Source organism: Anabrus simplex, chromosome 2 (assembly GCF_040414725.1).
Source record: "Anabrus simplex isolate iqAnaSimp1 chromosome 2, ASM4041472v1, whole genome shotgun sequence".
NCBI lineage: Eukaryota > Metazoa > Arthropoda > Insecta > Orthoptera > Tettigoniidae > Anabrus > Anabrus simplex.
The window spans coordinates 409,949,798-409,963,498 of record NC_090266.1 but is presented as its reverse complement, the minus strand read 5'-3'; the positions used below and the strand labels follow the sequence as shown (position 1 = coordinate 409,963,498).

The window sequence follows — 13,701 nt, the reverse complement described above, 5'->3', positions numbered from 1 at the left end:
GAACAGGGGCCTTGGTGGGGGATGGGAAGATTGGAAGGGATAGACAAGGAAGAGGGAAGGAAGCGGCCGTGGCCTTAAGTTAGGTACCATCCCGGCATTTGCCTGGAGGAGAAGTGGGAAACCACGGAAAACCACTTCCAGGATGGCTGAGGTGGGAATCGAACCCACCTCTACTCAGTTGACCTCCCGAGGCTGAGTGGACCCCGTTCCAGCCCTCGTACCACTTTTCAAATTTCGTGGCAGAGCCGGGAATCGAACCCGGACCTCCGGGGGTGGCAGCTAATCACACTAACCACTACACCACAGAGGCGGACATCCTAAACTTAAAAGTCGTATTTGGTTGGTATTCAAGCCTGCAGTTGACGGTGATGGGAATGACGTTAATTTTTTGTGCTGTACGATCTGCAGTGAACTTTATGTACACACTAGCGGTTATCCGCGGCTTCTCGCGTGGATTTCGTAATTTGATAAGAGTAATCATTCCCCGGTATTGTACTAAGACATTATCTGAAAATCCCTGAAGTATAAAACTTCACTGAAAAACTGAGTTTCATTTACCCCAGAAACTCTTTGTAAACCAAGTGCGTGGTAATTGCCTTTTGGGGCTGAGATGACAAAGAACTGTACACGTGAGAACGTCTTCTCTCAAATAAAAAATAAAAAAGGTTTCTTTATTTTTAAAGATTACTAAGACATATTTCCACATCTGTAACATCTTCAGGTTTTCAGATATAAGTATCCGCATAAAAATAATTCAACCCCTTTATCAGCCCTTCCTCCACCCCCACCTACGTGGATTTTCCGAAAACAAAAAAGCGTGACATATTTCTTTAGTTTTAAAGGACATTCCAAGTACCAAGTTCCATGTCTGTAATATGTAGAGATTTTGACATACACTGTAGATATACCGGTACTCATTTTAAAAATTCACCTTACCGGGCGAGTTGGCCGTGCGCGTAGAGGCGCGCGGCTGTGAGCTTGCATCCGGGAGATAGTAGGTTCGAATCCCACTATCGGCAGCCCTGAAAATGGTTTTCCGTGGTTTCCCATTTTCACACCAGGCAAATGCTGGAGCTGTACCTTAATTAAGGCCACGGTCGCTTCCTTCCAACTCCTAGGCCTTTCCTATCCCATCGTCGCCATAAGACCTATCTGTGTCGGTGCGACGTAAAGCCCATAGCAAAAAAAAAGTTCACCTGCTTTTTCAATTCTTTTCACTCCCTTAAGTGGTTTTTCCGACAACAAAAGAAGCACGTGTTTATTGATAAAGGAGCTGCCGAATACCATTTATCACGACTATAACATCTTCAGTTCTTGAGATATTAGTATCCTCATGAAATGAACTCAAAACCTATTTCAACGCCCTCCCCCCCTCCCCCGCTCCGAAGTTAATTTTACCCCAAAAATGAGTGTTTTTATTTTTAAAGGTGATTTCAAATATCCATTTTCACGTCTGCAACATCCTTAGGTTTTTAGATATAAGTATCCTCATACAAATAATTCAACTAATATTTCAGTCCTTTAATCCCCTCTTAAGTGGATTTTCCAAAACCAAAAGAATACGTATTCCTTTCTTAAAGGAGACTCTAAATACCAATTTTTACGTCTGTAACAACTTTAGTTTTTGAGATATCAGTAACCTAATACAATTAACTCAACTACCTTTTCAGTCCCTTTTACACCCCCTCCCCCCACGTTAAGTGGTTTTCAAAAAACAAAATAATACCTGTTTTTATTTTTAAAATATTAAAAATATCGATTATTCACATCTGTAACGAGTTAAGTGTTTGAGATATACTGTAGATATGATCATCTTAAGAATTCGCGCCAGCCTACATTTCAGTCCTTCCCCTCTTAAGTGTCTTTTCCGAAAACAAAATAATACATGTTTCTTTATTTTTAAAAGATATTATAAATACGACTTCACGTCTGTAACATGTTAAGTTTTCGAGATAGATTGTACATATGCTCAGGGATTATGTGTACAAATTTTGGTTGGCAGCTATGCCCAAACGTACACGCATAATCTCGCTGCTGTAGAATCCTGGAGCTGGTGTTGCTATGGTTACGGAAGTTCATTTCCTTATCCGATTCCGAGAGCAGGGGTAGTGTGGTGACAATATCTCCATAACGGTCGGTTTTAGGGCCCGTAGGGCTTACCGAGATTTGTTCTTTGGGTCAAGGGGCTAAAAATGAGCTTAGTCTTGTCCTTGCACGACAAATTCTATATTTCGCCTATATTAGCCTATTATTTTTATATCTCCCCCGTCGCCACCCACTTCGAATTGTTTTGAAAATAAAATACAGCCCATGTCCCTCAGGGGTAATGTATATTTACATTAGTAAAAGGATTTTTAGAATCGGTACGGTAGTTTCTGAGATTACCCTCCAGATATACACAAACTAATAAAATTCGCGCTCTCTCTTTATTACATTAGTATAGATTAAAGGAGTCGAACTGATTTTGTCTTTTTATGATTAGATAAAAACTTACGATGAACGAGGTGTGCTTGAATGACGAGCATTCTAATTTTTCCGTGTCATCGGACTCCACGACTATGCCACAACCTGCCAAAGTAATGAAGTTTTCTTCGTGGACTGACGTTCATGATGCTTCTATTCCAACAGATGAGCTGGAAAGATATTTAAAGCAAAATTGTGGAATTGAAGAAGATAGATGTAGCGTCCTATTGGAGAACAAATGGACAAAACTATTCAAAATTTCACCAGATCGCTAAGAAAGTAATTTGTATGCAAGCATCAAGTTCAGCTTCAGAAAGAAATTTCAGTTCAGCGGGCTTCATTCTCTTCTACAACCAGACAATTGCTGATGCTCTTCTTTTCATTCACAGTAATTCCATTCCACCACCATTAACAATGACCAATAAACTACGCACACTAAGTAAAAGCTATGTTCAGGTTTGTTTTTGTTGTTGGCATATTGCACGTCATTTCTGTTTGTATTTTATTTTGAGGTAAACGCGAATGAAGTCCTATGAATATGCTTCGTGTTCTTTAGATTCCTTTTCAGTTAACTTGATGTCAATTACAAACTAATATTGGTTTATAATTAAGTTTCTGTTTGTTTTCTATTATTATTATTATTATTATTATTATTATTATTATTATTATATTGTTATTATTATTACAGTGCAGGCGAAATCTCTACCGTTTAATTTCAAAATGCTATTAGTCTACTTTAAAATATGTTATTTGAGTACGGGAATTCGTAGAGTGAGTGATCCGAATAGTAGTGTGACGTGAACATTTCGTTGTGCACGGCGCACATGTTATTGTGGAGAAGTGCTCAAGGTTATTCTGCTGAGCCCGCCCAGTGCAGTGGACTGCGGTGGGCTGAATGACCCCAGTGCTGTGGGCCAGTACGCTGCCGCGTCAGAAGAGAACGGCACTGCACGGGCTGGGCTGCCGGAGTCCGTGGGTTTGAAGTGCTGCGCGGTGGGCCTGGCTGCAGGACTCTGGGCTGGGCTGCAATATCAGTCTCCGAAGCCTTGTTCTCAGAAATACGTGCGACGTCTTTTCTCAGTTGCTTTCAAGGTTTGCAAATGGAACAATGTGTCAGATGCTTACAATATAACGTGCTTTAGATTTCCATTGCTAGCATTCGAAGTTTGGGCTTCACTGATAGCCTTGGTAACCCTCAGTATACGCCACTGCTCTGTCCAGAAAATCGGATCCGACGAACGAGACTGTACTAAATACAAACCTCCGGCTACTCCTCTGTTAACTTACTATACATCACTGAGAGGTAACCGATTCCCACTGTAGCTAGATTGGCAAAGGGGTTTTAACTGCCTTATTCACATCCTGGTCACATAACTTATACAACAGTGAACCTCACCTTCCAGTCCAGATTCGCTAATAACTTTAACGATACTTCCCCACCCACCTTTCTACTTTGTCTCGGGCACTCTGCATTCCTCTCTCGTCAACCCCCACTCTGGGTATCTGTCATACTGCGATATGGTATTAGTATATATCGCAAATATTGTACATCGTAAATAGTTCAAAGTTTTTCAGTTAGTCCCCAGCTAATGCAAGTGCGGTCTATAAAATTGGAATTCCTGTGGCTGTTATCACATTATGAGCTGTCATGTAAAACGGCAGTTCAACTTGCTTTCCATGTCCAGCCAGAAAGGTGAAAACTTACAAGTTTAAAAAAAGGGAAAGTTGATTTCACACCTTTGCACTCAGAGAATACATTAAGTTCTCAAGATCCGCAAGACTGAAATGGACGAATCTCCCACAAAATATGTTATTTTGAGTATGGGTATGGAGTATAGATCCATTTCATCAAATATAACACTTTGAAGCTCCGCGAGAGAACGCATTGCTCTTGAAACATAGTAGTTTTCCCAAACTTGTACATATTTGTACTTTAATTTACCATAATAATAATGTTGACTGTATACTGATTTTTTCTATGAATTCGTATACAACGTTTCGTGGTCCCATCTCATAATCTCAAAGAATGATATGATATTTTATATTCTGAACAACACAAGAATACATGGTGTATGGTCTTTTCCCCTCTAGCATTTAATAACCTCGGGAGATTTCCCTTTTGGACTACTTGCAGATTTACATCTAATCAGTGAAGTGTACAGGAGGGCAACGAGACAATCAACACACACACTGCAGTTCTTTGTGGTGAAGCATGTGTTATACTGATGAGTATCTACCCATAGACACGGAAGACGACTCTACTCCAGTACCGCCCCGGTCATTATTGAAATGGTTCACCTTAGATTCTCAAATAAAAGCAAATAAATATCTGGGATGGTAACTTGCTAACTTCCCGGACATTTCCCTCCTAACTTAGACCCTAACAGTTCGCAAATGCGCATCATTTGAGCAGACTCTGTCAATACAAATTATATCATGCAGAATGCTGTTGATATGCTTTTCTCCCGACGCTAGTAGACAACGTGTATTGTACGCGGAAATACAGTACATTCTTCCATTTAATTGTTGACCGCTGTGAGGTAAGTGGTGTTGCTTCCCCGTCTGGTCACACCACGGAGGCGGACATTTGTACTTAGCTCTGGCTTTTAAGGGTACTGATTTTTGTATCTCTTCTTTGTGGGAACCATGTTTTTGATGCAACAGACAATGATGAAGATTTCAAGATGTTTCGAAAATGTTCAAGTTTTGAACGATATTTTTCTTATTGAAAGAATGTCCTGAGACCTTTCATTTAAGCCCTCGCTCATTTCCGTACATTTTCAACTTGCCCGCCTCCTCAACGCAACTGTTAACGCTATTAGCTGTCATCCTCGGGGGCTAGAGTTCGTTTACAGGTACTGACAGAGATCTAAGAACGGCAGGAGTGCTGGCATGAGGTAAGTATGGTACAAGCAGCTCACCTCCATTGGGGGTGCGCCTGAAAAGAGCTGCACTACCTCGGGATGAGGACACGAGTTTACTTTGTCCGGCGCCATGGCTAAATGGTTAGCGTGCTGGCTTTGGGCCCAGGGCGCCCAAGGATCGATTCCCGGCCTGGTCTGGGATTTTACCCTTCATTGGTTAATTCAAAGGGCCCGGGAGCTGGGTGTGTGCCGTTTCCAGCTTTAGAATTCATCATAGGTAGAGCCCCATCCTTAGACATGCGCAGGTCGCCTATACGGCATCACATCGAAAGACCTGCACCAGGTCTCTTCGGAGACCACACACCTTTATTTTCAACTTTAGGCGTAACAGATCGCTGTGGTGTAGTGGTTAGTGTGATTAGCTGCCACCCCCGGAGGCCCGGGTTCGACTCCCGGCTCCGCCACGAAAATTTGAAAAGTGGTACAAGGGCTGGAACGGGGTCCACTCAGCCTCGGGAGGTCAACTGAGTAGAGGGGGGTTAGATTCCCTCCTCAGCAATCCTTGAAGTGGTTTTCCGTGGTTTCCCACTTCCCCTCCAGGCAAATGACGGGATGGTACCTAACTTAAGGCCACGGCTGCTTCCTTCCCATCCCCCACCAAGGCCCATGTTCAGCATAGCAGGTGAGGTTGCCTGGGCGAGGCACTGATCATTCTCCCCAGTTGTATCCCCGAACCAATGTCTCACGCTTCAGGACACTGTCCTTGAGGCGGTAGAGGTGGATTCCTTCGCTCAGTTCGAGGGAGAAACCAACCTTGGAGGGTAAACAGATTAAGAGAAGAAGAAGAAGAAGGTGTAATAGCGCTTCAAAATTTCGGACGAATGAATATCGTAGTCAACAGAAGTAAAACAGCGTTGATGTTTCCACCTAATTTCACATTTCTGTGAAGTATCAGCTCGTATTCGGGAGATAGTGGGTTTGAACCCAACTGTCGGTGCGACGTAAAGCAATATTGTACTGTTTCTCTAAATATTTAAGCTTGTATTTTGCATACATTTGCAGTATGGTACCTGTACCTCTTATACACTGACTGACAGAGCAAATGCAACACCAAGAAGGAGTGGTCAGAACTTTATGCCAATTGCAGGGTAGACTGACGTCACTGAGGTATGCTCATGATGTAAAATGCGCCGCTGTGCTGCGCACGTAGCGAACGATAAATGGGACACGGCGTTGGCGAATGGCCCACTTCGTACCGTGATTTCTCAGCCGACAGTCATTGTAGAACGTGTTGTCGTGTGCCACAGGACACGTGTATAGCTAAGAATGCCAAGCCGCCGTCAACGGAGGCATTTCCAGCAGACAGACGACTTTACGAGGGGTATGGTGATCGGGCTGAGAAGGGCAGGTTGGTCGCTTCGTCAAATCGCAGCCGATACCCATAGGGATGTGTCCACGGTGCAGCGCCTGTGGCGAAGATGGTTGGCGCAGGGACATGTGGCAAGTGCGAGGGGTCCAGGCACAGCCCGAATGACGTCAGCACGCGAGGATCGGCGCATCCGCCGCCAAGCGGTGGCAGCCCCGCACGCCACGTCAACCGCCATTCTTCAGCATGTGCAAGACACCCTGGCTGTTCCAATATCGACCAGAACAATTTCCCGTCGATTGGTTGAAGGAGGCCTGCACTCCCGGCGTCCGCTCAGAAGACTACCATTGACTCCACAGCATAGACGTGCACGCCTGGCATGGTGCCGGGCTAGAGCGACTTGGATGAGGGAATGGCGGAACGTCGTGTTCTCCGATGAGTCACGCTTCTGTTCTGTCAGTGATAGTCACCGCAGACGAGTGTGGCGTCGGCGTGGAGAAAGGTCAAATCCGGCAGTAACTGTGGAGCGCCCTACCGCTAGACAACGCGGCATCATGGTTTGGGGCGCTATTGCGTATGATTCCACGTCACCTCTAGTGCTTATTCAAGGCACGTTAAATGCCCACCGCTACGTGCAGCCTGTGCTGCGGCCGGTGGCACTCCCGTACCTTCAGGGGCTGCCCAATGCTCTGTTTCAGCAGGATAATGCCCGCCCACACACTGCTCGCATCTCCCAACAGGCTCTACGAGGTGTACAGATGCTTCCGTGGCCAGCGTACTCTCCGGATCTCTCACCAATCGAACACGTGTGGGATCTCATTGGACGCCGTTTGCAAACTCTGTCCCAGCCTCGTACGGACGACCAACTGTGGCAAATGGTTGACAGAGAATGGAGAACCATCCCTCAGGACACCATCCGCACTCTTATTGACTCTGTACCTCGACGTGTTTCTGCGTGCATCGCCGCTCGCGGTGGTCCTACATTCTACTGAGTCGATGCCGTGCGCATTGTGTAACCTGCATATCGGTTTGAAATAAACACCAATTATTCGTCCGTGCCGTCTCTGTTTTTTCCCCAACATTCATCCCTTTCGAACCACTCCTTCTTGGTGTTGCATTTGCTCTGTCAGTCAGTGTATTATTTAGGGTAATATTCTCTTGTATTTTTTAATTATTGTCATTATTGTTAAAACATCAAGTTCCTATTCAGCACTTGCCTCAGCTTTTCTCTAAATAGTTATTTATATGTGACTTTTACATTCATCTTACTGTACAGTTCTCTGTTATTAAGTAGGATTTATTATTTTGCAGTTTCGTTCTTTTTTAAAATGATCGAATTTTAATATATTTCTCCATGGATGTCGGTTGTACAATGGAGACGGAGAAAATAGCACGTAAGAGGAAATTACGAAGCTTAACTTAGCCTACTTGCGTCTACCTTGCAGGCGTTACAGACAGGAAGTGATATTTCCACGAAGATTGTGATTGGTATATAACTTAACAAGAATCATTTACCGGTATGCGCTTGGGGCTTGTAACGATTACAGGAGATACTCAGTTACTGAAATAACAGTGGCTCGGCAATACTCCTGTGTACTCTGTTAACGAGGGCAGGGCGCGGCCGAAGTCGTTACCAGTAACTTTTTCCCGTAACCAGTATTTTTACTAACCAGTATTATAATTAGAGATGAGAATTAAAGGCACAAAACACATTTAAAATAGCAGGCATATAGGCTCTTAAATTAGCCAATATAGGCATGTAAATAGGCACTAACATGTAAAATAGGCAACAAATAGGCATGATAAAATACTTATAATTTAATAACACACTCAATTACTATAAAAGGAATTTACAACAAGCAACTTTTCAATGTTTTCCGGTAACAACCTTGTTCTCCTGTCGGGCAGAATATTTTGTACTAAGAGAAAGATCTCTCAACATCACGGAAAGTGATTGGACAAAACTTGAATGAAGCCACTTCATCTCGTTTTAGTTCAACTGCTTCTTCTACCTCACCTCGTAGCACCGTGGCTTTCCATCATGGATTCTGCTGCAGGACTCTGATGGAACTTTTTGCTGACGGCGGCTACCTTCCCAGAGGTTCGGTCAAAACTTCTCCTGACTTCTTCCACAACCCTAAATGACTCCACCAGGAAAAGGCCACTCTTCTCCAACTCGGTAATTGCTCCCGGCCGCTTGTTGAAGTTTGAAGTTTGAAGATGCTCCCACCATCGCAGTGCACAGGTCTATAGAAATTTGTTGTTGGTTGCTGTTCACAGTGGACTGGTTATTTATTTATTTATTTCCTGTCAGAGTGTTGAGAAACTTAAAAAATATAAATAAGGTATTATATACAAATAAAACAGAATACATTTTATGTCACAAAACATGTTTCACACAATGTCTGCACAGAAATGGGCAACAGAAATTCCCTCTTCAGTGGCTTGAATCAAGTCCTGAAGTGTACAACGAACAGGGCAGGACTGACAGTCATACAGGTGTTGGGTAGTTTGTTGCGATGACAACGCTTTTTGTACTCGTGTCAAATGCATCGCAGTATTTCTATGTTGATCTATATAGTACCATTTCACATTTGATCTGAAAAATAATAAATTGACTTAAATTACAATGTTCCTATATCTTAAATTTCTACATCTGGACTAATTGGCAATAATGCTTAGTATAAACATGCATTTTTTTCACAAAGAGAAAGACTATTAGAGGTGATGTTTCTAGAAGTACAAAACTTTAAAGTCGGAACAAGAGAATTCGTAATTTACATGAAAATATGTCCTCAAAAATGTTCAGTTATAATATGGCAGTTTCCTGTCGAGTTCACCGGGTGAAAAAATAATAAAAATGACGTGAAACGATGCCTGAGTAGCGTAGAGGAGAGATCCTACCTATATGCTTGCCAGGGACTCAACAAATTGCCCCTAGCAGTATTCTTGCTTATATAGAAGTATTAAAAAGGAGGCACTATAAATCTCAGATTTGTGAACATTTTATATGTTGCTATTCGCCGGCTTTGGTCAACCGGGTCAGCTGTCATGAAGACTGTTTTCTGTTGCCTGCAATAGATCCGTGCCCACAAGGCTGCCACCCTCGTTGAAAATTAGAAAACCACGTGATTTGAAATTGTCAGGGTGTGCGCACATAACGTTACTATTTTGTCACAATTTAGCAAGACTCTAGTTGGGATGCTAGAGCTTACGCACACCAGATTCTCTTTGCTTGCCCACCCTCTCCTCCCCCTTCCACAACGGTTACTAAATGGACCTCACCAATCCAGACCAACGGTCTTTTCACTGGCCTGGTCTTGTAAAGATAGTCTTTGCAGCCATGTAGAACAAGCTGTGACATCGTCCAAGCCGTGCCATCTTGTAGCCTATGTGACATCGTCCTAGCTGCACCACATTCGATCTTCAACCTATGTTTCGCGAAGGCTTAGCGGAAGCGTAATAGAGTTCACTAGAGCCTACACATAGCGCTGGTGAAAGTTACAATTTTTTAAAATTACATTTCAGTTGTAATCCACTTATGTGGTGTAGTAGTTAGCGTGATTAGCTGTCACCCACGGAGACCCGGGGTCGATTCCCGACTCTGCCACGAAATTTGAAAAGCGGCACGAGGGCTGGAACGGGGTCCACTCAGCTTTGGGAGGTCAACTGAGTAGGGGGTGGGTTGAATTCCCACCTTAGCAAACCTCGAAGTGGTTTTCTGTGGTTTCCGACTTCTCCTCCAAGAAAATGCCGGGATGGTACCTAACTTAAGGACGCGGTCACTTCCTCCCCCTACTTTGCCTGTCCCTTCCAAACTCCCCATGCCTTCACAAGGCCCCTGTTCAGCACAGAAGGTGAGGCTGTCTGGGAGAGGTACTAGTCCTCCTCCCCAGTTGTATCCCCTGCCCAATGTCAGGACACTACCCTTGAGACGGTAGAGGTGGGACCCTTTGCTTAATCTGAGGGACAAACCTACCCTGGAGAGTAAACAGACTAAGAAAGAAAGAAAGAAAGAAAGAAAGAAAGAAAGGAAGGAAGGAAGGAAGGAAGGAAGGAAGGAAGGAAGGAAGAAAGAAAATATTTCAGTTGTAAATCTCTATTTTCATAGGAAATGAATCAAATTTCAAAGTACCGATTTTTAATTTTCATCCACTCTGCGAGAAGAGACCACCAGCGTTCTAATTCCTTGTTCAGTAATTAAATGATTATTTACATTTTAACAATATAAATTATTGAAAGTTCGCAACTAATACAGCATTGCAACAAAACAACTTTCCACAATACGTAAATTAATAGGCCGATACAAGCTACAATGAAATGCGTTGGTAGTTCAGTCACAAAAGAAAGATAAAGGGAACAAATCAACTTACCTCTTACAGCAAGCTTGACAGAAGACTACCCTTCCATCCGCAGTGAAATTGGGATCCCCTGTGATTCACCGCTTCAGCCAGTATCACGACGAACTTCTCTGCAATTACAATTTTTTTTAATATCACGCCGACACAGATAGGTCTTATGATGACTATGGGATGGGAAAGGCCTAGGAGTGGGAAGGAAGCGACCGTTGCCTTAATTAAGGTACAGCCCCAGCTTTGCCTGGTGTGAAAATGGGAAACCACAGAAAACCATCTTCAGGGTTGCCGACAGTGGGGCTCGAACCCACTATCTCCCGGATGCAAGCTCACAGCTGCGCGCCCCTAAGCGCACAGCCAACTCACCCGGTGATTTTTCTTTGGGCATTGCCGCAGACACACATCTTCTTCACAATAAATCACAACACGTTCTGAAGATAAGGAGTGCGCGTACAACAGTTCACATCGAGAAGGAGGTATAAGGGATATAGGTTGTGCAAATCAGTTCGACGTTGATTGGTTCTCGCATATGTCTTAGAACTTTGGAGGGGTTGAAGGCTTCAAGGTCAAATTGTTCCTTGTTTCTCCTGACATAAATTTCCCAAGAACTATTTCTGGTGACTTCCGCTAATTCCCATTTTTGTTCGTGAGGTGAACAAATCTTGAGAAATGAGAAGATAATACTGTCGAGCGTATCAGTTACAATATAATGCACTTGAAGAAAATCGGCTTCCATAAAATGGATTCAAAAGGCATTAAATAGGCAATTATACTCCAAATAGTTACAAACCCCTGAAATAGGCATTTATAGGCAAAATAAAACCAACAAAATCTAGCTTAAAGGACCCTAAAATGGATTTATATCTCAAAAGCCTACGTTTCTGAACACAGGAATAAGATAGGCAAATAGGCAAATTCCCGTCTCTAATTAGAATATCCAGTTACTGATATAAAAGTGGCTCGGCAATACTCTCATGTACTCGGTTAATGAGCAGTGGCGTGCACTGAACCCCATCTACCCCAGCGCTGCTCGGGTAAAGAACTTTGTATTAATATTTTCTGATTTTTCCTTAGAACGCTTTTTATATATTTTTAAAATATTACGAACATCTAAGCCAAGCCAAGTACAGCTGTCTCGAAAATCCGTTCGCGGTACCGCAGTTCAGCTTCTCCAGCGAGCTGGGTTTCCTTGTCGGCGCAATACAGAGCTGCCCCCAGCGATATCTAAGGTCGCTTGGGTGACGCATGTATTTGAGCTTCTTCGAGACGGAGCTGTGCCCCCTCCCCCGACAGCAATTTACGGCGACAGGCCAGCTAGCTTAGGTAAGGGGTGTTAGTTTTAATACTTGACACTCGAAGTCTTCAGCGCCACACACTAGAGACTGCAAGAACAAATATCAACATCTTAACAGTATAGCCACTTGCACATCGTCTTGCTAATAAAAATAGAGCCAGTATATGAAATCAATTGTAAAATAGAAGGATGTATTTTAATCTTGGGGTTCGTCATGTATTACAGTTTTTAGAGCAATTCATTGATGGCAAGTGTAGAGTATGTGTTCCGATAGCCTCAGAAAATATTTTGTCTGTGATTGTGGTATAGGCCTATACTGAATTTTGGAGTGTTCTTCTTGGATTATAGGTGAAGGTTTCGTGAGTTCTGTGGCATTCTTCATGAATATAACGTGTGTTATACGTCGTGACAAATACACTGACTGACAGAGCAAATGCAACACCAAGAAGGAGTGGTCAGAACTTTATGCCAATTCCAGGGTAGACTGACGTCACTGAGGTATGCTCATGATGTGAAATGCGCCGCTGTGCTGCGCACGTAGCGAACGATAAATGGGACACGGCGTTGGCGAATGGCCCACTTCGTACCGTGATTTCTCAGCCGACAGTCATTGTAGAACGTGTTGTCGTGTGCCACAGGACACGTGTATAGCTAAGAATGCCAGGCCGCCGTCAACGGAGGCATTTCCAGCAGACAGACGACTTTACGAGGGGTATGGTGATCGGGCTGAGAAGGGCAGGTTGGTCGCTTCGTCAAATCGCAGCCGATACCCATAGGGATGTGTCCACGGTGCAGCGCCTGTGGCGAAGATGGTTGGCGCAGGGACATGTGGCACGTGCGAGGGGTCCAGGCGCAGCCCGAGTGACGTCAGCACGCGAGGATCGGCGCATCCGCCACCAAGCGGTGGCAGCCCCGCACGCCACGTCAACCGCCATTCTTCAGCATGTGCAAGACACCCTGGCTGTTCCAATATCGACCAGAACAATTTCCCGTCGATTGGTTGAAGGAGGCCTGCACTCCCGGCGTCCGCTCAGAAGACTACCATTGACTCCACAGCATAGACGTGCACGCCTGGCATGGTGCCGGGCTAGAGCGACTTGGATGAGGGAATGGCGGAACGTCGTGTTCTCCGATGAGTCACGCTTCTGTTCTGTCAGTGATAGTCACCGCAGACGAGTGTGCTGTGCTGCGGCCGGTGGCACTCCCGTACCTTCAGGGGCTGCCCAGTGCTCTGTTTCAGCAGGATAATGCCCGCCCACACACTGCTCGCATCTCCCAACAGACTCTACGAGGTGTACAGATGCTTCCGTGGCCAGCGTACTCTCCGGATCTCTCACCAATCGAACACGTGTGGGATCT

At 44.3% G+C, this 13,701-nt stretch overlaps 1 protein-coding gene across 2 annotated transcripts in view; it reads left to right on the top strand.

The window, feature by feature from the left end:
• Window positions 1-13,701, top strand: part of LOC136864171 (phenoloxidase-activating enzyme 1) — a 225,800-nt gene that overhangs the window by 39,252 nt on the left and 172,847 nt on the right. The gene's annotated exons all lie outside the window — the stretch shown is intronic.